Genomic DNA, 27,198 nt, shown 5'->3' on the forward strand with positions numbered 1-27,198 from the left:
GGATCTAGGAACTAAAAACCTGTAAAAGAAAAGAGAAATGCCTGTGCCCATTGGGAAAATATAGTTGTTTGAGAGCCTGACGTGTACGTCAGCTTTACGGGCCAAGTACTGCAGAAGAGGGGTGTTTTGTAAAGTGTGTGTAAATATACACCCTAAGTAGGTGTAATCCTTCACCACTTCTAGTGGTTTTCCCCCTAGGTTCCAGTTGTATTTTTTATATTGTTTTCTTCCTCTGAACTGAACTATTGTCATAAACCACTTTATGCATCAGGCAAGTTAGTTGGAGACTCCAGGGAGTGGGGAATTTTGCTATAGAGATAAGAAGCTGAATGTGAGATGTTCTGAGAGGGACCGTTTTGGCCTCGTATTCCTTTAAAACTTTATCCCTTACAAAGTTTGTACATTCCAGAAAGGCAGGTGTTATGGCAGAGTTTTTGGCTTTACTTAGAAGTGATATAGATCATTAATCCTGCTCGCATCTAGTATAGGCATTCTTAGCCTGTGTTGGCCCTTTTAAGCCCTTTTTCCAGACCTAGAAGAGGATAGCTGCTTAATATGCCTTTATTCTTGACTTTAACCTGTCTATTGCCTATTGGCTTTGACATATTAGACACATTGGTATGGTGTATGTAGGTATTCTGACAGAGCTAAGGAGCATTTCACCCCTTTCAGGCCTAAAGCTAGAGAGACTCCATCTTGATGGAAGCAGAGAGGCTTTCTAGGGCAAAAGTAATGTTTATAGTTAAGGCTGTTTTCCACTTGGAGAGAACCGGTCTGGGCCAGCCCTTATCGGTAGGCTGTATTATTCTCTGTGTTGAAGACACCACAAAAGGCTGGCCAGCTGGGTGTGTGTCCTTGATGCGAAGTGGTGCAGAGATCTGGTAAGCGGAGGGCTGATGGATGGAACTTTCCATGAGGAAACAGCATTCTATATTTGTGAAGTGCAGAGGCGGAGTCAGTCAGTCGAAGAGGAGTCGAGGAGAGAGTGAGTCGTGCAGAGGAGAGTCCAGCAGAGAGGAGCAGTGGAGTGGAGTTGGCAGAGAGAGAGAGAGGGTTCAATCTGGAGAAGAGCTGAGTTGAATAGTGAGCTGGAACTGAAGGAAGCAGTCAGAAGCAGTGGTTTATCAGGAGGAAGTGTGAATAGCTGGAGTCTGAAGTAATGCCTTTTAGACGAGATAGAGGAGAGCTCGTGGATTAACCTATGGGAGCAGATGGAATTGGACATTGGTGCAGAGATAGAGCGAATAAGAGAGACAGAATGAACGGTGATCAGAGCGGCAGGAACTATTAAAAGATTGAAGACGCAAGGTGAAGAGACGGTTTGTGTGAGGGAGAGGAGTCCAGAGACAGAGCGATCAGCGCAGAGGTGTACCCAAGAGTGCAGGAGAGGAGAGAGAGCATGAGATGAGCCAAGGCACAGACGAGAGAGGAACCCAGATGACAGCTAGAACAAGACTTCACACTAATCAGGTGATATTGTTTTCATCACATTAGCTACACTTAATCTTTTCCTTTTCAGCGGAGTGTTCCTGTTATGTGTAATCTTTTCTCTTTCAAGCGGTGTGTTCTACCTATAGCCTTTGTTAGATTTGCATAAATGTTTATATTACTGTAATAAATGTCCCCAGTTTATAACTAACTGGCGTGTAGTCCCTATTCTTGTTCACTAAAGGTAAATGGCACTTCTAGGTAATTGCTAGGCGCATGAATGGATGAGTAATCCCAATCAGGTGAGTGGTGATCACATAAATAGGGAGTGAGTGAACCTTTGATGCCAAGAGCAGAGAGTACATTATATAATCCGGAACCATATCTAAAGTCATCATTGTAGTTTCATCCCGAGTAGACAGCTGAGATAATATCCCAATATATATATATATATGTATAGGTGTTCATAGGAATGTGATCGTCGTTTGACATGCGGCGTTAATGAGAGCACTGGAGTGTCAAACCAGTGTGTAAAGCCACCGGATTGTGGTAAAAGACTAAGTGAGAGCGGTAAGAGGGAGATTACCGTGTATGTTTCGCAGGATCGCGAACGATTTGGAAAAAGGGAGAGCACTGGGGCTGCAGACCCACGTGTGTAGACGCACCAGATTGTGTGTCAGATCTGCCCTAGGGTAGAACGGTCTGGGTCAGGGTGGCCGCGAGACCAACTGATGTGAATAAGTGTAGTGTATGGATATCCCTAGTAATATTCTTAGTATCCCTATAGATTTAGTGGTGTTCTTAATAATATGAGCTTGTATATTGCGAGTTCCCTATCCTCAGGTAGGTACCAGGTGCCTGGATAGGTGGTCCTGAGGACGGAAGGTGAGTACGTTTTGGCTGGGTCATAGGGGCCCCTGGGGGGCTGATCCCATCTAAACAGAAAATCCAGCCATTACATTTTGGCGTAGTCGGCATCTTACGGACTCTGTGTGACCCCATGTGTTGTGAGTAAGCGCCAAACATTACATTTTGGCGTAGTCGGCATCTTACGAACTCTGTGTGCCTGGCCATGTGTTTAGATTGTCTCCCATGTGTTGTGTGGGAGTGCCCTGAACGCCAATTACATTTTGGCGTAGTCGGACAGTTTACGAACTCTGTGTGCCTGGCCATGTGCTTAGAGAGTTGCCCATGTGTTCTGAGGGAATGCCCTGAACGCTAGTTCCATCTGGCGTAATGTTGCAGTTTATGTAGCCTGTTAGACCTATTGGCTTGAACAGTTGCAGCGTGAGGAGATTGTATTACATCATGGCATTTGGTTTATTCAGGGTGGAAGGAATGGTTTTCATCTTGGTGTTTAAACTGTCAGAGTTGAAGGATGGCATTACATGAGGAAGCCAGTTACATCTTTGTGATGGTCCAATTGTATAAATGTGTGTAAAAAGTGCTTTTAAATTGCCCATTAAATTGCTTGCTGCATCTGCTTATGCTGTGCAATGTGAAATGTGTTCATTGTTCTATGATCTGTGGAGTTTTTTGAATATAGCTCCTTGTAAATATGGCTTTAGAATAGCGCCATTTTAATGTGCCTTATGAGGTGCATGTTCTCATGTTGATCTGCTGTGTTGCTTGTGAATGGTGCTTTGGATATATTCTTTGTGAAAAGCGTGTCGTTTTTTGAGTTTGTTTATTGTCTTGTAAATATGGCTTTAGAATAGCGCCATTTTAATGAGGCTTGTGAGGTGCAGGTTCTCATGTTGATCTGCTGTGTTGCTTGTGAATGGTGCTTTGAATATATTCCTTGTGACAAGCGTGTTGTTTTTTGAGTTTGTTTACTGTCTTGTAAATATGGCTTTAGAATAGCGCCATTTTAATGTGGTTTGTGAGGTGCATGTTCTTATGTTAATCAGTTGTGTTCCTTGTGCATTGCGCCTTGGAAATGTTGTTTGTGAAAGGCTTGTCTTGTAAATTTGGCTTGTGAATAGCGCCATGTGGTCATGGCTTGGACAGGGCATGTTCTCATTACGTTTGGCAGGAGAGAGCTGGATCTTTCTCGGGTGCTTGGGGATAACGTTTTTGAAAATATGTACGTGTCATTTGTAAACGTGAAGAAATGTGCTGATGATTTTCCCATGTAAAAATGGACGTTGGGAAATGATTCTGTTTGAGCTGCCAAAGGGTTAATATCTTGAGTTGAGATGGCAGCCTTTATTTTTTACATGCTGTCAACATGCATGGTTATCTGACCTGACTATAGAAGTCAGTGAATTATTTTAAGGATTTTTGATGGTTTGATTTTGACTTTTTTTTTTTGGTTCCTTGGTCAGCCTATGTGCTTTGTCAGTTTCTTGACGGAAAGGTAACATCTTGTGTTTTGAGAAGAGTTCTGTTCATTTCACATTCCTTTTGAAATGCGTCTACGAATTTGTGTGGGTTCACTTTGGAACTGAAGTGTTTATAAATCAACCAGTGAATTACGGAGAAAGCTGTTCTTTTAAAATGAGAGAAATGTTAAAAAGATAGCCCTAGAGTGCACGCTACGAGCTGTTTTCATTAATTATTTCTGTGAGGGGTTTCCATCTAGACAGGAATGTGATGGTTGCAATAATAATAGGTTTAGAATAATAAATCTTGCCCGACAGTGCGTGGTAACATGTGCTTTTAATTAGTGTGAGGCAACCATGTGCTTTTAAATGAAAAAAGTTAAAATGTGACATTATTATTTTCCCAAATGTGAATTAAAATGTATGCTTTTATAAATGTGTCATCAAAAAATGTGAACTTAAATATAATGTTGAAATGAATATGCATTTTATGCTGTTTTACAAATTATTTCTTTTTGACAAATGGGCCATGTTAATTCGTTTCTCAAATGCAGAATGTATATAATTTGGTGTGCAAAAGATAGTTGCCCCTTTTAAATAAGTGCTCATATTTTTAAATGTTTTGTGGACAAACGTCTTTTTAAAAAAAAATTGGATCTTTTTTAATTGGCAATACACTGTAACAGAATTGTTTTTTTTTTTTTATTAATATTAGCCTCCGTTAGTTTGAGAATCAGGCCATGAGAACAGGCAAAAGGAATTTGTTTTTTGACCTTGGCAGCCCAGCTGGTCTGCGCAGACGAACTTTTTTTTCATTCTGCAAGTTTCGATCACGTCCCAGTGTGTTATGATGGGCTACAATCCAATTTTCTTCCGCGCACGGCTTGTTTATTTAAGGGCGGGGTGGCCTGGGCTTCTCTGACCATGGAAATTGGGAAGCTTGCAGTGCCCTGCTGATGCTGTCATCATTTGGCAGTGTTACAATTTTTTTTTTTTTTTCCACACTGTAGCATGACTCTTGCCCAGAAGGGTGGGACTGGCTTAGTTAGGATTAGGGTATGTTAGGCCCCACTCAATGTTACTAAAAGTTAAATTTTGAATGTTTTAATTAATTAGGATATTTCCTTTTCAATAATGAAAAGCACCCGGGGTGCTTTTTAAATGGAAAATTTTATTTTACAAGAATAATGATACTTCTTCTCTTGTTTCTAGGATGGCTGCAGTTGGGGTGCGTGCGTGCATCTGCCCACTCCCTTTATTTGTTTTAGCTTTTTATTTTCATGTTATTATTTTAGTTTATTGTTTTGGATGATGGAACCAGACCAGACCAGACCAGACCAGACCGGGTGATGGATGGCCACATTGGAGGAAGTATCCAGGATGCAGGGTGGTGGCCTACACTGAAGAATTTGGACATTAAATAATCCCTTGGACAATCAGGCCCCACTTTTAAAGCAAAAAAACGTGTCACCTATTGTGACTAAGTTATTTAATTCCTTGGCCTGCAATACTACAAGCAGGCCCCACTTTTAAAGAACAAGAAAAAAAAAAAATGTTTTCTTTGTAACAGTATTATAAATGAATTTGGACATTGAATAATACCTTGTACAAGCAGGCCCCACTTTTTGAAAAGAAATGAAACCCAAACATGTTTTATTTGTTACAGGATTGTAAAAGGACTTGATCCATACTCCCTTGTACAAGCAGGCCCCACTTTTTAAAGCAAACAAAAATATGTCACCTATTATAGTTTTTCCAAATGAAGGACTTTTTTCAATGATGGCGCACACATGTGCTCCACTGTGTGATTTAAGATTGATGTTACACTAGTTATCTTGTAGACTGGGGTTGTAGTTTTTTTACTGTTCTTGCATTTTCACCTTAATTGATCAAAGGGTGGTTACCTTACAATTTAGATGGTTCTGGGTGGTGTGTCTTTTAGTATGATTATGTGTTAATGTTTATCCAGACCTTGCAACAGTTTGTCATGTTCATTTCTCAGATTTCACCTTAAATTGACAAATGTCAGCAGGTAGGCCTCATTTAGGCCTATTGTTATTTTCATCTCACATATTAGCACCTACACCAATAGTTTCATGAGTCATCATTAGCTTAACTTGCCTATAGTAGGTAGAGCTCATTTAGGCCCTTTCTTGTTTTCTCATTAGAAGTTGAAACACATTTAGCCTTAAGTTGTCCGAAGTAGGCCCATTTAGGCCCCTTGCTGTTTTTATTCAACACATAAGTCCCTACATCATTAGATTTCACCAGTTATCATTAGAAGTTGAGGCACATTTAGTTTGAGGATGCTTTGGTTAGTTTCTGTTGTTATCAGATCCAATCTCAGATATGTTTCAGCATTCGAGTCAAGGGTGCTTTGATTTGTTTTTAGGTTTCTATTCCTTACAATTGAGTTTCAGGTGGAATTTTCTTGAGTTGTCATTGTTTTTAGGGAGTTTTTTAGGTTTTTGATTTGTTGATAGATTGTGTTGATGTTTGTTTATTTAGATGTTATTGTTTGTTTGATGTTCGCAAGATAAGGATCTAAGGGTGGATGGCAGGGATATTTAGCAGTGATATAGATCTTAATCTTGCTCACATCTAGGATAGGTATTTTTAGCCTATGTTGGATAGATTATGTTGATGTTTGTTTGGATGTTATTGTTTATATAGATGCTCGCATGATAAGGATCTAAGGGTGGAATGTTATGGCAGAGTTTTTGGCTTTACTTAGAAGTGATATAGATCATTAATCCTGCTCGCATCTAGTATAGGCATTCTTAGCCTGTGTTGGCCCTTTTAAGCCCTTTTTCCAGACCTAGAAGAGGATAGCTGCTTAATATGCCTTTATTCTTGACTTTAACCTGTCTATTGCCTATTGGCTTTGACATATTAGACACATTGGTATGGTGTATGTAGGTATTCTGACAGAGCTAAGGAGCATTTCACCCCTTTCAGGCCTAAAGCTAGAGAGACTCCATCTTGATGGAAGCAGAGAGGCTTTCTAGGGCAAAAGTAATGTTTATAGTTAAGGCTGTTTTCCACTTGGAGAGAACCGGTCTGGGCCAGCCCTTATCGGTAGGCTGTATTATTCTCTGTGTTGAAGACACCACAAAAGGCTGGCCAGCTGGGTGTGTGTCCTTGATGCGAAGTGGTGCAGAGATCTGGTAAGCGGAGGGCTGATGGATGGAACTTTCCATGAGGAAACAGCATTCTATATTTGTGAAGTGCAGAGGCGGAGTCAGTCAGTCGAAGAGGAGTCGAGGAGAGAGTGAGTCGTGCAGAGGAGAGTCCAGCAGAGAGGAGCAGTGGAGTGGAGTTGGCAGAGAGAGAGAGAGGGTTCAATCTGGAGAAGAGCTGAGTTGAATAGTGAGCTGGAACTGAAGGAAGCAGTCAGAAGCAGTGGTTTATCAGGAGGAAGTGTGAATAGCTGGAGTCTGAAGTAATGCCTTTTAGACGAGATAGAGGAGAGCTCGTGGATTAACCTATGGGAGCAGATGGAATTGGACATTGGTGCAGAGATAGAGCGAATAAGAGAGACAGAATGAACGGTGATCAGAGCGGCAGGAACTATTAAAAGATTGAAGACGCAAGGTGAAGAGACGGTTTGTGTGAGGGAGAGGAGTCCAGAGACAGAGCGATCAGCGCAGAGGTGTACCCAAGAGTGCAGGAGAGGAGAGAGAGCATGAGATGAGCCAAGGCACAGACGAGAGAGGAACCCAGATGACAGCTAGAACAAGACTTCACACTAATCAGGTGATATTGTTTTCATCACATTAGCTACACTTAATCTTTTCCTTTTCAGCGGAGTGTTCCTGTTATGTGTAATCTTTTCTCTTTCAAGCGGTGTGTTCTACCTATAGCCTTTGTTAGATTTGCATAAATGTTTATATTACTGTAATAAATGTCCCCAGTTTATAACTAACTGGCGTGTAGTCCCTATTCTTGTTCACTAAAGGTAAATGGCACTTCTAGGTAATTGCTAGGCGCATGAATGGATGAGTAATCCCAATCAGGTGAGTGGTGATCACATAAATAGGGAGTGAGTGAACCTTTGATGCCAAGAGCAGAGAGTACATTATATAATCCGGAACCATATCTAAAGTCATCATTGTAGTTTCATCCCGAGTAGACAGCTGAGATAATATCCCAATATATATATATATATGTATAGGTGTTCATAGGAATGTGATCGTCGTTTGACATGCGGCGTTAATGAGAGCACTGGAGTGTCAAACCAGTGTGTAAAGCCACCGGATTGTGGTAAAAGACTAAGTGAGAGCGGTAAGAGGGAGATTACCGTGTATGTTTCGCAGGATCGCGAACGATTTGGAAAAAGGGAGAGCACTGGGGCTGCAGACCCACGTGTGTAGACGCACCAGATTGTGTGTCAGATCTGCCCTAGGGTAGAACGGTCTGGGTCAGGGTGGCCGCGAGACCAACTGATGTGAATAAGTGTAGTGTATGGATATCCCTAGTAATATTCTTAGTATCCCTATAGATTTAGTGGTGTTCTTAATAATATGAGCTTGTATATTGCGAGTTCCCTATCCTCAGGTAGGTACCAGGTGCCTGGATAGGTGGTCCTGAGGACGGAAGGTGAGTACGTTTTGGCTGGGTCATAGGGGCCCCTGGGGGGCTGATCCCATCTAAACAGAAAATCCAGCCATTACAGCAGGGTACTCTAACCTCACAAGAAACGTGTTTTATCTTCTCGAAATTGAAAAGAAAAACACTCATGAAGTAAACCACATAGCCGAAAGATCTATCGGAAACTCTTTTGCAAGAAACTAAGCATAACAACATGGTTACTTTTGCTGACAAGACTTTTAAAGTCAAAGATGCACTATCTGCACAACATGTGCATCCCATAAAGAAGGATAATTAGAAGCAGGAGGTAAATCCATCCTTATCCTCTGTAGTAGAATGTTAATTAGGATGTATTCCCCCAGAGGTTTCCCTGTCACATATAGATGATGCTGTGAAAATGCTGACCCCTGTGTGTTAACTCCTATGCTGATGAAAATCCTGGGAGAGACCACCCTGATATCTTCCAGGCTATCAATTGCAGACTGCATAACATCACTAGTTTGTGAAACTGTCATTTAGAGCCCTGGAGGATCTGTGGGAACCTGGGCATGAGTATCAGAACCTCTATTGGCATATATAGTAGAGCTGGCAACCAAATCTGGAACAGCCAAAAAGGAGTTATTATGACAAGGGAAATAAATTCCCTCCTGGCTTTTGCCAGACAACAGAAGATCATTGATAAAAGGTAGAAGGCATTGATCACAAGAGCCACTGGGTCTGGTCTCCAACTGTAAAACCAGAGAAGTTGGGCATTCAGCCTGGGTGCAAAATAATCTATGGAGGTGGGACCCCACAAATTTTGTAGGTAGTATGTAGTTGCTAGTCACTAAAATCTCTTAAATGATGAGAACACCAATCTGCTAATGAGATCAATGCCCCCGGAAGATATTCCACCCTTACTGATCTCCCATGTTGTAGGGTTTATTCCCAAAATTGTTTCACAAGGTTCTTTAGGGTCTTTGATTGAGTACACCCTAAGTGATTCATATACCTTATAGCTGTGAAGCTTTCTATTCTCAGAAAAACTGAGCAATGAGCGTGGTTCATAAGGAACAAAGAATCACCATTCGAGAACTGGCTGCAACAAGCACCCCACCTGGACATGCTTACGTCAGACTCAAATGGAAGATTTAGAGTGGTCCTGAAGACTGCCCTGCCATTTTAAGCCTAAATATTTTCCAAATACAAGGTTGCTTCTTCCTTCGTCTACTGAGGAGATCACCTCTGAGTAATTTAAACCCATGCACAAGCATCAGATTTTCAATCTTTGCAGGGCTCTTGTTTTTTATATATTTTTTATTGAGAAAGAACAAGAGTAAAAAAACTTTTACAAATCCTTAATCAACTCCTTACATAAATACATATTACATAATGTGTGGTTCAGCCCATAATCCAAAATCATTAATTCATTACAGAGAAGAGACAAGCTCCATAAAACATATATATATGAATCATTTTTCAAATGTTACTCTGGCTAATGCATCCAGTGTATACAGCTTTGTTGAAAACTACTATACAGAAAAGACTAACATACACAAAACATAAAAATGCAGAACAAAATAGAGCGAGAGACAAGCCCATATAAAATGCTTAGCCAATTCCCTACCAGCGACCATATGGCAGCTCCCATCCACCTAGCCCCTCTGCATTTACATTGGATAGACTATTCTCCAAATAATACAGCGACAAATGCTGGGGCAGTCATTGATGAAAGGAAGTGGGTTACTGATACAGCTGAGCCCCTGCAGGGCAGATGTGAGCGACCACTATAACTACAAAGCTAACATGTAATTTGCATTTATCATTCAAATATTGGAACTCTCCCCTGGCAGGATTATCTGAGACGTAATGCTGATCTGAGTATTTAGACTCATGCTCAGATGCACTGCTATTCCATTCCTAAACAGAATAATCTTTATACAAAAATCGAACATGTGAACTTGTTCCGCAGTACAATCCCTGCATCACTGACAGTTTGAATCAGATCATTTTCCCCAGCTGCACAGCTTCTGAGGGGTATAATATAGATTAAACAGTGTCTTATAATGTTGACTTCTTAGCGTCGCACACAGCAATATCTCCCTACCCAACCTCACAGATAACCGAAAAGAGATATTGTCAGGAGTGGTGTTCATCCTAATAGTCCATTACTCGTATGGCTGAGATACCCGCCACCCCCTCTCAACACAATCCCCAAGAATGGGAATACGGAAACGGTTCTGAACTTTTGGAAGGCGGGAGGGAGTTACCCTCCCGGCCGTATTTATTAAAATATGAAACAAAATTAAACATTAAAATAACAGTTTCATATCATGTACAATTTCATTTCCACATTACGATGTTCTTGGCTGACCTTAACACATCTCTAATACAAAGGTTCTCCTAGCCGATACTAAACATCCTGCAAATGCATTTCTCAAAATTGAAATTGTACATCCTAACATTACGGGCCAACGGCAAGGTCGTAACCGGTGTCAGATCCCTAAACCAGAACTCCCCCCTCACTTGTGAGGGGCGGTCGCACAGAGGACTGTACCCCATGTTAACTCGACGCCATCTTAGTGGTCGTCCGAGGACTCGTGTGAGGTGTCTAGAAGGTAGCGTAGACCCCCCTCCCACCCCACACAACTTACCACATCTGCCGTCGCAGATGTCCTGGCCCCGGGAAATTCCCAGGAGGGGCCCGCAGCCCCTCCTCCCCAGGGAGGGGCCCGCAGCCCCTCCTCCCCAGGGAGGGGCCTATGGCCGCCTTCCCTTTCGGCGTCCCCATCCTTAGAGGGGACCGCCTCCCCGTTTGAGGGGCCAATGGCCGCCTCCCCCTGGGCGCTCCCATCCATAATGGGTGACGCCCCACCTCTAGAGATCTTCCAATTACTGCTCACCGATCATGACCTTACCGCCCGACCAAAATAAATACGACAATCTAAGACTAAAGAGGAGAAAAGACAATTATACTTAAGCAATTCCAAGTATAAACTCTACAGAACATCACTGTTCAACTCTGGTGCAACTACTTTGCTGAATAAAACATGCTGAAAAAGAAAATTATCAACTTTATTTCATAACAAATTACCACTTTATTCAGAACAACCTGTAAGAAAAAACAATACCACGTCACACGACTTTATTTAAAACAACTCGCTGTCATCAGGGGCTGGTGGGTGGGTCAAAATTGGCTCTTCGTTCCATCTCGAGCTCACGTGCAACGGGGAGGTGCAGCTTCAGAGCACAGGAACAAGAGGATGCTTCCTTGGCTTGTCGCTCCTTTTATCCTTCTTCGGGCGGGCGTGAACCCACCTCCAATCCGCCTCCGGGGCGTGGCTAGCGGCGTCAGTGTCTAGGACAACCCACTCTTGGGCGGGAAAAGGCGCTCCCCGGCTACGCCGCTTCGGGCATACCAGCCGAGACTCGCCTCCCGCCCAAAATGGCTTCCCGGGGGGATAGGGGTACTCCACCATACGTTCGGGGGGACCGAGTGGTCGCCCCTTTCCATATGGCTGAGATACCCGCCACCCCCTCTCAACACAATCCCCAAGAATGGGAATACGGAAACGGTTCTGAACTTTTGGAAGGCGGGAGGGAGTTACCCTCCCGGCCGTATTTATTAAAATATGAAACAAAATTAAACATTAAAATAACAGTTTCATATCATGTACAATTTCATTTCCACATTACGATGTTCTTGGCTGACCTTAACACATCTCTAATACAAAGGTTCTCCTAGCCGATACTAAACATCCTGCAAATGCATTTCTCAAAATTGAAATTGTACATCCTAACATTACGGGCCAACGGCAAGGTCGTAACCGGTGTCAGATCCCTAAACCAGAACTCCCCCCTCACTTGTGAGGGGCGGTCGCACAGAGGACTGTACCTTTGTGCCTACTTGCAATTTCCCTTGTCTTGACGGGGGCCCCATGTTAACTCGACGCCATCTTAGTGGTCGTCCGAGGACTCGTGTGAGGTGTCTAGAAGGTAGCGTAGACCCCCCTCCCACCCCACACAACTTACCACATCTGCCGTCGCAGATGTCCTGGCCCCGGGAAATTCCCAGGAGGGGCCCGCAGCCCCTCCTCCCCAGGGAGGGGCCGATGGCCGCCTTCCCTTTCGGCGTCCCCATCCTTAGAGGGGACCGCCTCCCCGTTTGAGGGGCCAATGGCCGCCTCCCCCCGGGCGCTCCCATCCATAATGGGTGACGCCCCACCTCTAGGGATCTTCCAATTACTGCTCACCGATCATGACCTTACCGCCACAGGCCGGATAGTTGACCGGCTATCCGGACCCCCCACAAAAACTCCTACTTAAAGGTCATGGCTGCTAACTCTTTAACCAAGCTACGAGGTCTCCTATGAGTAAAGAATTCCCCACCCGAGACAAATGGACCCCATCTTCTAGATACATATGGTCCCCCCTGATACATCCATGAGGAATAGAATGCAATGTACTTGTACGGAACAGTCTACCAAGTTTGTTATTCACTTTCTTCACCGAATGATTTACAGCAGACACAGAATTAGCCCCCCGCCACACCTTCCGTGGAATCATATGGGACCATGCAATCGTGCACCCCGGAACCCTTCTCGCCAACCAACTTACTGTGGATAGTATCAACTCGAGAAGTACTCGTCGACCAGTGGTCACCAAATCATTGCCCCCAAGATGCACTATGATTATAGATGGCGGTGACCTTGTCCGCCCTAACAAACCCTCCATAAAAGTTTGGAACTGGTCAATACAGAGCCCGCCCCTTCCGTAGAAGGTCACCCTGTACCCGTATTCCCCAGCCATGTGAATCAAGTCACCTGCTTTGAATACATCTGCGGCACGCCTCACGTATGAGTGGCCCACGACCCACACCACTCTTTCCTCAGCCGGTGATCTTTGACCGCTGGTTCCCAGGTGTCGGGTCGACTGCACAGTCCGCCCCGCCTCGTAAGCGCGCGAAACTGTAAACCAAACAAAAACAAGAAGCGTGAGTGCATGACATTAGCTTCACAACATGTGCAACCGCACATACCTTTTATAACAATTCGAGGACCAACGCCCCAACTGTTTCACTTTTTCAACACTCAGACCCCTGGCTGTAGCCTCTGTAGCAGCCCCTATCCGGAAGGAATGGGTCCCAAACTCGCACGGGTTCAAGCCCGCAGCTGCGATTGCCATTGCAAGCACCCGCTGGAACTGAAACCTAGTCAGTGGGGTGGCGTCGGCGTGCCTCAGCAAGATTCCCCCCCATGATGCCGCCCTCTGCGCCAAATACTCCTCAACGCATGCAACCGGGCACATGGGAGATCCGGGAATCCGCTGGACTACTACACTGTCCCCGATCGCTCCCTGATCGGTCTTGGACCTGGCAAATGAGACTACCATTGTCTCCCCCTTAACTTGAATGTGCTCTTGGCACAGACCTCCCCCCGTATCCTGCTTGTTCCTTGCTACCAGTTCGCTTACCCGCATAGCCCCATGGAATGCTAATGCAAAAGCGGCCCGGAATAGCACCGTCTCTGACTGAGATGAACATATTGCAGGGAGTACGGACAGTAACAGGGCCAACCTTTCCAGACCTATCGGGTGCCTCTCATCCACTCTGCGACCCTCAAGGCGTTGCCACCCACGCAGCGCTTTTTGTACCAGAAAAGACGCTGTGGGGTCCTGGATACCATGAGCCCGTGCCATGAAAGAAATGGCGGCCCAGTGCCTATTGGCCGTAGCCACTGATTTGCCTGCCTGATGTAATGATAACAGAAATTTCAGGACATACTCCTCTTGGCCCCAAAGCACCCCCCTAGCAGAACCCAAAAAGGACCAATAGGAACGGAACGCCCCTTCATATGCCTTCCGTGTCCTGGGTGCTAGACTCTCTCCCACGAGGTCTTGTAGTCCGGGGCACCGAGAGACCAGAGAGCTTCGGGAAATGGTGCCGCCACCGGGTCCGCTGTGGGCAGAAAACCCCAGAAGGCCTGCATACGGGAACGAGAAAGCGCATCAGCTGCCTGATTTAACACCCCTGGCACATGTCTTGCCCTAAAGTGGACGTTTAGTCTCATACACAGCAGAACAATTTCCTTCAGCAATCTCAAAATCCATCTGCAGCGTGCTGCCTGACTATTGATACACTCAACCACGGTCATATTATCAGACCAGAACACCACAGAGTGATCACGAAACCCCTCAGGCCATGTTTTTAAGGCCACCAGAATAGGGAACAGTTCGAGAAACCCAATGTTACTTGTGAGCCCACTCCCGTGCCACCATGACGGCCATGTTCGTGCTGACCAGTGATTACCAAATATGGCGCCAAAGCCCACACTCCCTGCCGAGTCTGTCCACAACGCCAGCTCCTTGGAGGAAACCGCTGGTTTGTTCCACACGACACGACCGTTGAAATCCTCCAGGAATGCCAACCATATGCGCATGTCCTGGCGGACCTCTGCCGAGAGCCTTGTGCGGTGGTGCCCTTCCTTCAGGCCAACCATGGCTTGGGCAATAGAGCGGGAAAAAGGGCGAGCCATTGGTATCACTCTAAGGGCAAAATTCAGCTGACCCACAGTCTGCTGCAACTGCTGCAAATTTACCTTCGTCTCGCTAATACATGTTTCAAGCGAGGCCTTAAATTTCATTACCTTTTCCTCGGGCAACCGGAAGCACCCCTCTTCGGAATCGAGCTCTATTCCAAGAAACTCGAGCGAAGTAGACGGCCCCACTGTCTTACCTGGTGCCAATGGCACGCCAAAGCGTCTCATGAGATCGCAAAATTAATTCAAAGCCTGTGCACATTCCGTGTCCCCGGCTGCCCCCAGGAACAGAAAATCGTCAAGATAATGCATCACATGCGTAAACCCCGTTGTTCTTGTGAACGCCCATTGCAGAAAACTACTGAATTTCTCAAAATACGCACAAGAGATGGAGCAACCCATTGGCATACATTTATCCATGTAATAGCGTCCCTGAAACATGAAACCAAGGAGACGCTGATCATCTGGGTGTACCGGGAGCAACCAGAACGCTGACTCGATGTCTGATTTGGCCATCAGCGCTCCGGGCCCCAGGCGATTCAACATGGCGACGGCCTCATCAAAAGATGCGTACCGCACCGAACAAACTCCCGGGTCAATCGCATCGTTCACCGAAAGACCCCTCGGAGCTGACAAATTATGTATCAACCTGAATTCCCCTGGGTCCTTTTTGGGGACTACTCCCAGAGGCGAGCAAACAAAATTAGCAACAGGCGGCATGTCATATGGTCCGGCAACCCGACCTCGGGTCACCTCTTTCCCAATCTTTGCTTGTACCACCGCCGTATTCTGCAGAACCGACAGTTAGTTCCTACATTGTGTTTTACCCTGAAAATCCCCCGCCGGGATGCGGAAACCATACGAAAAACCATCTCGCAACACCCCAGCGGAGCTATGATCCGGGTATTCGTTCAGCCAAGGAATCATTGCCATGGTATCAACCGGGGTAGGGAGAGGCGCCCCTCGGACTATTTCAGACCTGTTTGGCGCCCCCTCTACTTCCTGTGTCACCCGTTTTGGCTCTGCACATGGTCTCGGGATGCGAGGACTGCCCGCACCCTGTACATTCATGCCTAAACTTGCATGACCCCTGCGGCCTAGTACATTTGCCTCTGTTAAAGCTCCAGCATGCCCCTCTTTTACCTGAGTTGCCATTATTCCTTGTGTGCTGATCATTGCTTGATCCCGCCCGAAAGGGCGCCCCAGACGAGTGGCGGGAAAACTCGAACCCGTTTCCCCCCAAAGATGGCGACTTCGCCATGCCTGACTTCTCCATTTTCTGCCAGGAAATGGAGTCGAAACAATCCCACGTCAGAGATGTGTCGTACTCCTTGGACTTACGAAATATGCTATCGTAACAAAACCATTGATTGCCACTATATGTCTCAGAAAATTCCATGATACGTGTCTGATACACGGCTAATTCCACCAACAATTCGGGCCTACGTTCCCCCATAATTGCAGTGAACATTCCAAATGCTCTGCCCCAATTGCCTATCGATTCATCAACTCTGAAAGCAGCCATCTTGGCGCGCCATACACTAGGGTGCAGAAACTCTTTTTGACCTTTTACATGCTCAATCTCATAGTGATCGGTCAGTAGGGAAAACATGTTTACATATTTATCAGCCCATATCCTTTCTTTTACCTCAATCGGGATATGCTGAACCACTTTCTCCCTCCTTGAAGGTACCGATCCCTCCCCCGCCATTGGCAATGGCTGCTTACCTGAACCGGTAACTGCAACCATAGTCCCTGCCGAACCAACGCCCGATACTGGTTGTTCCACGGGAGCCTGCGGGGAAACAAGAGGACACGGTGCCTTCGCAGCATCTTTCGATTGCCGCAACTGCTTCATTATCGCCCTGGCATCATCAGCCGTGGCCCCCTCGTTCTCTTTGCCCAACCATGCCGCCAACTGGGCAGCCAGCTCAGGAGGCATATCCTCCCCGTTCACAGGAGTGACTACCACAGGGATTGGTTGCCCCCCGTTCGGGACCGGAGTCGGGGCCTCGATCGGCGTGGCCGGGTGCGCTGGGGGTGCTTCGGGAACCGGGGCCTCCCAACCCGACGCTCCCTTCTTGGCCCTTCTACCTCTCCCGTTAGGGACCACTCCCGGCAATGCTGGTCCGACGACTCTCTTAGGTCCCCCCGCACCATTCATTGCCGCCATCTGCTTCTTCATCTCCGCCATGTCCTTCACCAGCATACGAAGCATCTGATCAGTCCCGACCCTCTTTCCGACCTTCTTGCTAGGCATCGTCCACGTATGCTCCTCGAGGTCCTAGGCCCAGAAACTCCGACTCACTGAAAGAATAAACACAAAGATTAAATCCTCAAAATTGGCTCTTCGTTCCGTCTCGAGCTCACGTGCAACGGGGAGGTGCAGCTTCAGAGCACAGGAACAAGAGGATGCTTCCTTGGCTTGTCGCTCCTTTTATCCTTCTTCGGGCGGGCGTGGACCCACCTCCAATCCGCCTCCGGGGCGTGGCTAGCGGCGTCAGTGTCTAGGACAACCCACTCTTGGGCGGGAAAAGGCGCGCCCCGGCTACGCCGCTTCGGGCATACCAGCCGAGACTCGCCTCCCGCCCAAAATGGCTTCCCGGGGGGATCGGGGTACTCCACCATACGTTCGAGGGGACCGAGTGGTCGCCCCTTTCCAAGCTCAGAGTCGATATCATCTAAATCAAGATTTTTAAGAAGGTGTTTCTAACAGTTGTATACTTTTTCTTTCTTTTTTTCAAACAGGACTGAGAAGAAGCCACGTGTGGAACCATTTCTTCAGATACTAATTGGAGTTCTTTTAGCTTGATTATCTGATACAGTTCAATTGCATCCCTATAATCTCTTTTGAATGTAAGAGATGGCTACTATAATGCTCATATACTTCTTCAGATCTACTTCTATCCACTTTTTCGAACTGTCCACTTGTAGTCAATATCTCTTCCATCATGCAGTTTCCATGTTAGAGAACATCTATATCTTTATAGTACACATTATTGTGTTTAAGAATCTACGATTTGTATGTAGACCTTTTGTCCCCTTTTGATAATGTCCCAGTGCATGAGATCCCTATTACACGGATCCATGAAAAAATGACTTTGGGACTGGGAGAAATACTAACTAAAGCCACCAAGCCAATTAAAATAGGCCAGCGAAATTTAGCCAAGGGGGATGTTTGGTATGATAAGGCCTGCCGCTATGCTAAAAAGGAACTAATTGCGGCTACAAAATGTAATGATGTGCCAATGCCCAGGGAAAAAGGAAAGTTTATAAGGGGACACTTGCAAAGGCAAAAAAAAGTTGGGATGGTAAAATTTAGGCGGATCTGCTTGACACATGTAAAACAAACGACCAGGTATCCTTTTGGGGTATGATAGCCAGGGGCACCAGAGATGGAACCCCCACTAGGGACACGTTTCTTGAAGCCAAAGTGTGGACTTAACACTTTGCAACATTATACCTTTTGCCTAGAAATTAGCCCATACTGGACAACCATGAAAAGGGTTGGACCCAAGTGAGATACCCTTGACTTTTAGTATGGCTGAAACTATAGCAGCTATAAAGGCAACTAAATCCGGGAAAGCACCTGGGCCAGATAGGATACCGGGGGACAAGTGGAAACACAAAAATATGCTATGGGCTCCATATATAAACTGTGTTTGTAATAATATTGCAGGTCCAAAAATACAGACTGGACCACAAGTACTGTTTGGTTTTTGTATTCGAATCACATGATCTTGAATGACTCTGAGAAGCTGGATCCGCGGATTCACAGGAAATTTTAAAGATTAGTTCACATATATACCTCCCTCTGTTTTCATTAATGATATCAGTGCGAGCAAACTTACAAGTATCTATATATATATATATATATATATATATATATATATATGGCCCCCTATATCTGTTTTTTAAGAAAGTTACTAATTTTACAAGTTTTGTGAACCCACACATCTATAGACTGGATCGGCAAATTCGCCCAATGACACATCCAAACCTTGTCTTTTGATTGGGGACATGAGGACATCACCCATGTACATGTAAAACCACACCCAAAAACAGTTATTTCACCAGTGAACTCTGTAGATGATTGAGAACCAGTGGTGCTCTGCTTTCATAGAATGGCTGAAGCTTCATCTTCTGTCCAGGATGAGCATCCAGAACTTGGTGAGGATGAGGAGGAAGATACACTACCTCCAAGAAAAGCGATGTCTGGAAATTTTTTACAATAGGTTTAGGGGAAACTAAGGTTAGAGCTAATCAATTCAATTCTAAACTTTATTCGGTTAATCAATAATAACCATGAAAGTACATACAGAGAATACATTAAATTGAAGTATATAAAATGCGTCTTAAGATAAAAATATCACTTTAAAAAGCTAATCATCATAGGTCATTAACAATTTTAAAATATAGAATTTCTTACAGACAAATTGATTTTCGTAATCTAAAAACATGTTTAAAAAATTCTGAAATGGATGCCACTGTTAAAACAGTATCTAGTTTCTGCATTTCTAAAAAGGCTGGGCGACAGCGTTTCACATTCATTTCCTTCAAAATAATCAGTTTCCTCCGGTGCAATATATAAAATTTACAAAAAAATAAAATGTGAATATCCGATTGAACTGATATGTCATTGCACGGGCACTTAATTAAATCATATGACCAGGAATTCATAACAGGGAAACTGAGAGCTCTAAAAAGGATATTTAGCCTAAAACGTGTCAGGACAAACCTTTCAAAGTTACTCATATGTAAGGTTAAATACGGCTGTAATTTATCCTGACTCAATATCAATTGGTGTGAGCTTACAGACTTTTTCTTTGTTTCCTCACTAGCTCTTTTGGCCCCCAGATACTCCAAACATTGTTTTTTCAGTACCTTTCTTGGGATGTTACATATTAAAGTGGGATCATCAAAGTATTTCTGGCAGTCCATTTTCACTAAAAAGTCTTTCACATAGACAAGCCATTTAATCCTACTCACATGTTCTAGATTTAAAAAATCCATCATAACGGTTCGGTTCAGTGTACATTCTTCAGTAGTCCAGACCCTATGCCAAAGCAGTATAGGCTGGACTTTAACTATATCTTCGATGTATGGCTGACCTTATTCCATGTGACAAACATAACTTGAGACACTCTCAGGTACCGCTAAGATATATCTCAGGAACATGTTTTCCATTAGTTGGATGGATTTTATATTTGCATATCCCTAGATTCCCGAGCCATAAATAGCAATTGATAGCAGGTAGCATTAAAAAATGTTAAGAGTTCCCTAATTGTTTTTTTCCCCATTTTTTTTGTAAAATATTTCAAGGCCATTATCGATTTAGAAAACAAAAGGCTTCTCGCTTTTATAGCACTTGCCCATGTGCCAGACTCATGGAACAAGATTCCTAAATAGGAGAAAGTAGGAGTGCAATACAGGGGTCTCTCCTCAATAAACATAGTTTTTCTCCGTTGTTTATTACCAGGACCACAATACATTGTAAAAGTTTTTGTGCAGTTAATTTTCAGATCTAGGTTTAACATGAAGGTGTTAAAACATGTTAACATGCCCTGGAGGGCAAGCGGGGTCCGTGCCATTATGACCGCATCGTCTGCGTATAAGAGTACAGGGATTGATCTTTTATCCATCATGGTGTACCCCTCGGCCTATCCCAAATGATCTGGAGCACTCTCCATTCTTCCCATAGCGAACGAATGCGGTGGCACCTGAATACAGTTCCCTTAGAAAACAAATAATAGGTTCTTCCACCCCCAGAGATTCTAATAACGCCCATAGTTTACTGTGGGAAACGCAATCGAAAGCTGATGTTAAGTCAACAAATGTAAAATATATGCCTTCTCCCCTTGCCCTAGTATATTTCTGTTGTAAAATATATAAGTTTAGGCCTTGCTCTATCGTTCCCACCCCTTTCTGGAAACCATATTGCAAATCGCTGTTTATCCTATTATCTTCAGCCCAGCTTTGAAGTCTCCATAAAATAACTCTCCCCAGGACCTTTATAGATGAATCTAATAGGGAGATGGGTCGGTAACATTTACAATTTTGCCTATCTCTCTTCTTAAATATAGGCACAATTACAGAGGTAAACCACGAGGCAATAAGTCCCTTGTCCATGGTAGCATTAAAAACTTGTACCAGAATGGGCCCCCAGAGCTCGATGTTGTTTTTGAACAAATCTGCCGGGAAGCCATCTGGACCTGCTGCTTTTCCTCCCCGAGTTGCTTTAAGGCTCAGCATTACTTCTTTCAGGGTGACATCCAGTTTCATGCCCTTAGCCCTTTCTTGTCCAGAAGTAAGCGATAACTACTGATGTTCTCCATGTGTAGTACTATAGAGCTCGGAGAAATGGCTTACCCAGTCAGCCTCTGTGATCGCTTTTTCTATGCATGCCTTAGTGTTGTCATAGATGAAAGGAGCATTCACCGCTTTCCAGAAGGCAACTGAATCTCTACTGTGTGAAGCCTCGCACAATGTCTCCCAGGCGTCCCTTTTTATTACAGCCTTTCTTTGTTTCAGCGCCTCATTATAAGTTTTCCACAATCCTCTAACCAGCAGGGGGTCGCGGGGAGTCCCATGTATAGCATTCTTGAGCTCTGAAAGTGCCTTTGTGCAGGGTTGATCAAGCCAACTCCTTTTTATTTCTCTGTGATTTTTTTTGTTCGACCCACAAATAATCCTTAATACAGGAGGTAATAATATAAAAGTTTTTAATTATCTGCTGACTATCAGCATCCCCATCCAGACAGGTCAGAACACTGTTAAAACATTTTGTCATCAATTTCTCTAAAAATTTATCCGGGACCAGTTTGCTCCACTTAAGGGAGTAACCATTTTGTCTTCCAAGCAGCACATCTGGGGCTAATTGACCTGGTAACGGCTCTCGATCAAAATCCTGAAATGGATTTACGATCTCTATAGTCAGTGGCCGGTGATCGCTATACGCAATTTTAAGAGTCTTGAAAGTTTTAATTTGGCGTCCAAACCTGACAGAAAGTAAAATAAAATCAATTGTAGTGGACGCACCCCTACCGAAGAAAGTCGGAGCAAAAGGGGTCTCTATTTGACTAATCTCATTTGCATATCCCAGATCACATGAGAACAGAATATCATTCAAAGAGTCCCCGCATACAGAATGTTCAAAATGTGTTATGGTAGTATCCTGGTCCAGCATAATGCCAAAAATTCCTTGTTGGCCCCTCTTACATAGGGCACAGTTAAAATCCCCCCCCCCCCAAATGACCAAAACTTCATTCCTTGATATATCCATTTCATGTTTTAAATCAGCGCCCAGCTTTTGTAACGTTGTTAGAGTATCAATAGCTGGGATGTTATTGTAAAAGTTAACAATTATGACACAGCCTGCCTTGTTAATCCCTACCTTAACCAGTTGGTAATAACAATTATGGGAAAGCAGTTGCACTTTCTTGTATTTAAGCTGGTTTGACAGATATAAACACAAACCTCCCTTAGCCCTTCCATGTAACCCCCCACAGCTGGTGTAAAAATGGTTTTGTACCCGTTAAGGTGTAAGGGCTCTGTTATCCATGTCTCCTGAAATCCTAGAATGTCATACATATTTATAATATTTTCCCGTGAGGTATTATATATTTTCGATTTTAAGCCTGCCACATTCCAGAAAATGAAGCGGCACAGTTCCCCGTTTTCAATGGCTCTAACAGAATTCCTAGAAATATTAACTGCAGCAGACACCCCTCCCCTTGCCAGGTCACCCGCTGTACCCCCATTATCTGTCACAGCTTGAGGTATGAGCTTTAATAGTTCCACCTCTTCTAGAAGACCTTTCTCTAGTGCTGTAGAACATGATATGACTCAACCAACCCCTCATGAGGCACACTTACTATCATTTGTACCTCTTCAGTTATGCTCTCTGGGGGAATTTGATTTCCATTTGACTTGAAAGTATCTCTGATGAGTCAGTCAACAGCTTCCAGGCCTGAAAACATATCAAACCGGTTAAAGGTTGGAACACTATAACCATTTAAGCTTGGACCTGCTGGTCCTCCAAGATAAGGATTTCTTATTTGTCTCCCAAAGGGGATGCGTGGGGGCCTGGGATAAAAATAACCCAGGTCCCACGTGGATATAGGTGCATCTCCTCCTTGAAGTTGCCAAGTTTGGAGGTACGGAATCACGCGTCTGTCCTTGAAGTTAACAATAACCAGATCACCTGGAACGTCCTTTACCCTGTGTCCCAGCCACCCCACCCGTATAACATGAAGAATTTCCCCATTAATGCTCGGTGGAAGTGGTCTGTTTTTACATAACCAGTAAATTACTTTGTTTTTCAGCTCTTGATACCCTTCTATTACTCCATCTGCTAGTTCCGGCACCCCGGACAGGACAACAACATAAGGAGCTGCCTCTGGAGGTAGATCAATGCATATGCTGTTATATATTTAGCTCAGTGCCTATTAATACAAGTGTGTATCTCCTGTCTGGTAAGTGTTCATTTAGCTAGCTTGTACATAGTTTGTCCATATGAAAGTCAATGTGGCAAAATGTGATACAATCTTACTTCTAGGGTCCTTGATCCCAACCTTAGAGGGATGGCCGAGTCCGGCCTCTTTCGACCCCGGACGGCCACAGACGGCTCGCCCTTTGCCTGGGCTTCGCCCGGCGCTGCCTGCGCGCGTCCCGCGACGCAGGGGCTCTCCTTTATTTTATGTGCCTCCGGGCGCCGACCAGGCGGGTGCAGCTTCCTGCCGCCGGTAATGCTGGGAGATGTAGTTCCCCCCTCCATGCGGCTGCGCCGTGGTCTTCAATCGGCTGCGGCGGCAGGGGGAGAACAGCGTTTGGGTCAGGGTTTATTGTGCTGCAGGAGAGGCTGCCAGGAAACAGGAACCACAGGTAGGTGGTGCAGGACGAAAAACCAAAATTAGGAACGAGCCCTCGCTCCACCGGGGCTCTCCTTGATTTTATGCACCTCTGGGTGCGGACCAGGCGGGTGCAGCTTCCTGCCGCCGGCAATGCTGGGAGATGTTTTTCTCCCCCTCCCTGCGGCCACGCCGCGGTCTTCAATCGGCTGTGGCGGCAGGGGGAGACCAGCGTTTCGGTCAGGGAGCGTTGTGCTGCAGGAGAGGCTGCCAGGAAACAGGAACCACAGGTAGGTGGTGCAGGACGAAAAAACGCAATTAGGAACGAGCCCCCCGCATTGCGGTTAGAGCTAAATATCTGAAGTGCAGTGTTTGCGGGAAGTGGTAATCCAGGAACACTGCCAAGAAGTATTCACATGGGACAAGTTCCATGTGGATGCACTTAAAAACAATTCATGAAAGAGTTTACAACTGGATAATGTGGGAGGAAGCAGGTGCAGCAGGACAGTCCACCTCTATAGCACCCTTGGGAGAACATTCATCAGCTGCAGTCATTACAATACCAGCTGACTGTGAAGAATTGAGTGAGATGGTTAATCATAGTGCAGAATACCACATGCTTGTCACTTTAAAAATTTCCTGTGGGTGCATTCTTGGATACAGTGAAGAAGCATTGCTGTTAGGTTTTTCTGGCTTCCAGTTACCTTATAATGTTTTTTGAACACTGAAGTGAGTTGCTTCTTTTCATCCCCCTGTTTACTTTTTGTTTAAAAAAAAAGCAAAAAAAAGCAAAAACTTAAAAAACCCATCTGAAATAAAACAATTATTTTTAGATCCACCATCTGTTCAAGCAAAGAGCTATCTCTGTGTTTTAATGTGTCAGAGACTGTATAGATGTGAGACTGAAACCTGAAAAAGGGAGAAAGAACAGATAAAGAACCATAATATTTGTAATGCTAATTCTTCGTCATTATTCAGCCCAAAAGGAGCCAATGTATTGAGATCTATAATCATATGTAATTCCAGTCATCTCAGTTTAAGAGCCCTGTCACAACCTCTGATATGCTTGGGTACTACACCAAAGTATTGCCACAGTTTTCAAACGCTGTTATGATACTGCATGAAATGTTTGGCAGTTCTATAACTCCTATCCTTATTATTTATAGCTCTGACATGTCCCAAAATCATCTTTTTGGTCGAAAAGATTGTGCTGTCAATGTAGATTTTAAGGCATAGACACGTTATAGCATGTACACTGTGATCTTTATTACGGGTAATGTGGTCATGAATTTAGTGTTTTCATTTGCAATGCAGACGATCATATACTGTTCTATTTTTGCAAGCTTGACAATGCCCATATGTAAAGAACCCTGGTTTAAGAGATAGTCAAGTATGTGTAGATTAGTCCTGAAAGTGGCTGTGGACCAATCGGTCCTTTAGCGATCTACTATGCCTATGAGGTTATGAGTGCATATTACCTAATGGCAGTCACCAGTAGGTAGTTATTGTTAGGACTTAGTTTCGATAGGAAAAGCATTTTTTGTTTTGCCAATGACTTTGGAGCTGTTTGACGGATATTCACAAAATTTCCCACAATAGTTTGCCACTCACTTCAACTGCTGTCTGGAAAGTTTCAGGGTGAATTATCAAATAAGGGCCAAGAAATAAGGGAGGTCCCAAAAATGGTTTTCCCTATGTAATTTCTCCTAGGGATTTAACATTGAATGAACACAGCTCGAACCGCTAAAAATAATACATGGAGGGAATTTGTTTAAATATATTTTTTATTTATTATTTGTTAATTGTTAGTTTTCTAATTTTGTATATTCAGTGTTTCAATATGTTATATTTAGTTTACATATTTTGGTTCTTTTGGTTATAATTTGTAATTTATCTATTTATATTTTTTGAACTTCAAGTTTGTTTTCATGTTTCTTGTTATATTAATTATCTTAGCTGTGTTTTTAATAATATCTTTATGCCGTGAATTTTCTGTGTACATTTATTTTCATTTGTATAAAATTTGTAAATCCATTTATATTTGTTACTGTATTAGTTGAAACCATTTTGTACACTATATTTTTATATATATTTAGGTAGTTAGGTTGGTACATTATTTTTTTTTAATTTAGGATTGTGATTAGGAACCCTGCAAAATTCATCACTTTACCTGCTGTTGCATAGGTTAGAGTGGAATAGTAAATATGACCCATCCAAAGTCCAACACTTTCCGTATTGTTGCTTGGGTGGTAGTGGGACTAGTACATCAGACCCGTTCAAAGTCCAACACTTTCCCTACAATTGCTTAAGTTGGTTTGGGAATAAATAATGTAATGCCTCCAAATGTTAACACTTTTTTTATGTTTGCTTTAGCACAATTTAGTTGTTAATGATTTTAACTTTGATCATTTATAAGTTTGGAGATGAATTGTAATTTCTTTTAGTTTTTTCGAGTTGTATCCATTTTTATTAGTGTTTGTAGCCTCTTAAATAGCTTAGTTTCAGTAATCAATTTTTATTTTTAATAATTTAATAATTATATATTTTTAATTTAGATTTGTATATAAATGTATAAATATAGATAGATAGATAGATAGATAAATATACATACACACATGTATGTCAAAGAGAAGAAATCATAAAATGGTACTCCGTTGCAGGATACTGAATTTATTCCATGCAAAACAATCCGCATGTGCAAAACTAACCACAATAACAAGAATTTGTCAAGTTAAGTGCCCCATCCGCCATTAAAACATATATTACGAAAATAAAAGAAAGTGAAAGTAAATGTTGTATGACAGGCTTGAAAAACAATAGACAGCTTTTTCTACTATTCGCACAGGTTACCAAAATGTGAATCAAACACAAGCCTCTATAAACAGCAATCATAACATTTTAGCAATTCATCACAAGTTTGGAGCATGCATGAATTGCAGAAAAAGCGGCATAATGTTTTTCAAAGTTGTCTCAGAACATTTACTTTCACTTTCTTTTATGTATTTCAAATATGTACTTCATGTGTTTTCATGGTGAATTGGGCAATTTACTTGATGACTTGTTATAAGCTGAAATGCTTTGCTCATTTTGTACGGTATAAATCCAGTATGCTGCAACAGGGTGGCATCGGGTGGTTTCTTCTCTTTGTCAAAAAGGAAGGGAGGATCAGGAGCCGTGTTTAGACAGGTCCTGCACAGAGGCTCCAAATATAACTGTGTAACATAAGGGTGTGCAGTTCCTAACAGGGAGAACAGGGGCAGGGGAGGTTTTCCTCTGTGATGCCCTCACACACCCAGAGGGATGTCATGCTTCATCATTGGGCCATGCTCCTGTTTGGGCGGGCACTGCAATGACCGTATAGGGTACTATACTACCAGACGTGGTAGTATAGTACCTAGTATAAGCGTGGGCGGAAAATCCGTTCCGCTTGCGGATTTTGCGGATTTTCGGGAAATCCGCAATCCGCGAGATTTGCGGATTTCCCGCAAAATC

General features: G+C 43.7%; 1 long non-coding RNA gene across 1 annotated transcript; it reads right to left on the reverse strand.

Annotated features, from left to right (window-relative positions):
- Positions 1-943: 943 nt before the first annotated feature.
- Positions 944-7,677, reverse strand: LOC147688565 (uncharacterized). Its single transcript, XR_015300702.1, has 3 exons — positions 5,375-7,677; positions 2,482-5,278; positions 944-2,416 (listed from the first exon to the last, which is right to left on the reverse strand). It is a non-coding gene; the product is annotated as an uncharacterized LOC147688565 (long non-coding RNA).
- Between the last annotated feature and the right edge of the window lie 19,521 nt (positions 7,678-27,198).

The sequence above is a fragment of the Lissotriton vulgaris genome, chromosome 10 (genome assembly GCF_964263255.1).
Source record: "Lissotriton vulgaris chromosome 10, aLisVul1.2, whole genome shotgun sequence".
Lineage (NCBI taxonomy): Eukaryota > Metazoa > Chordata > Amphibia > Caudata > Salamandridae > Lissotriton > Lissotriton vulgaris.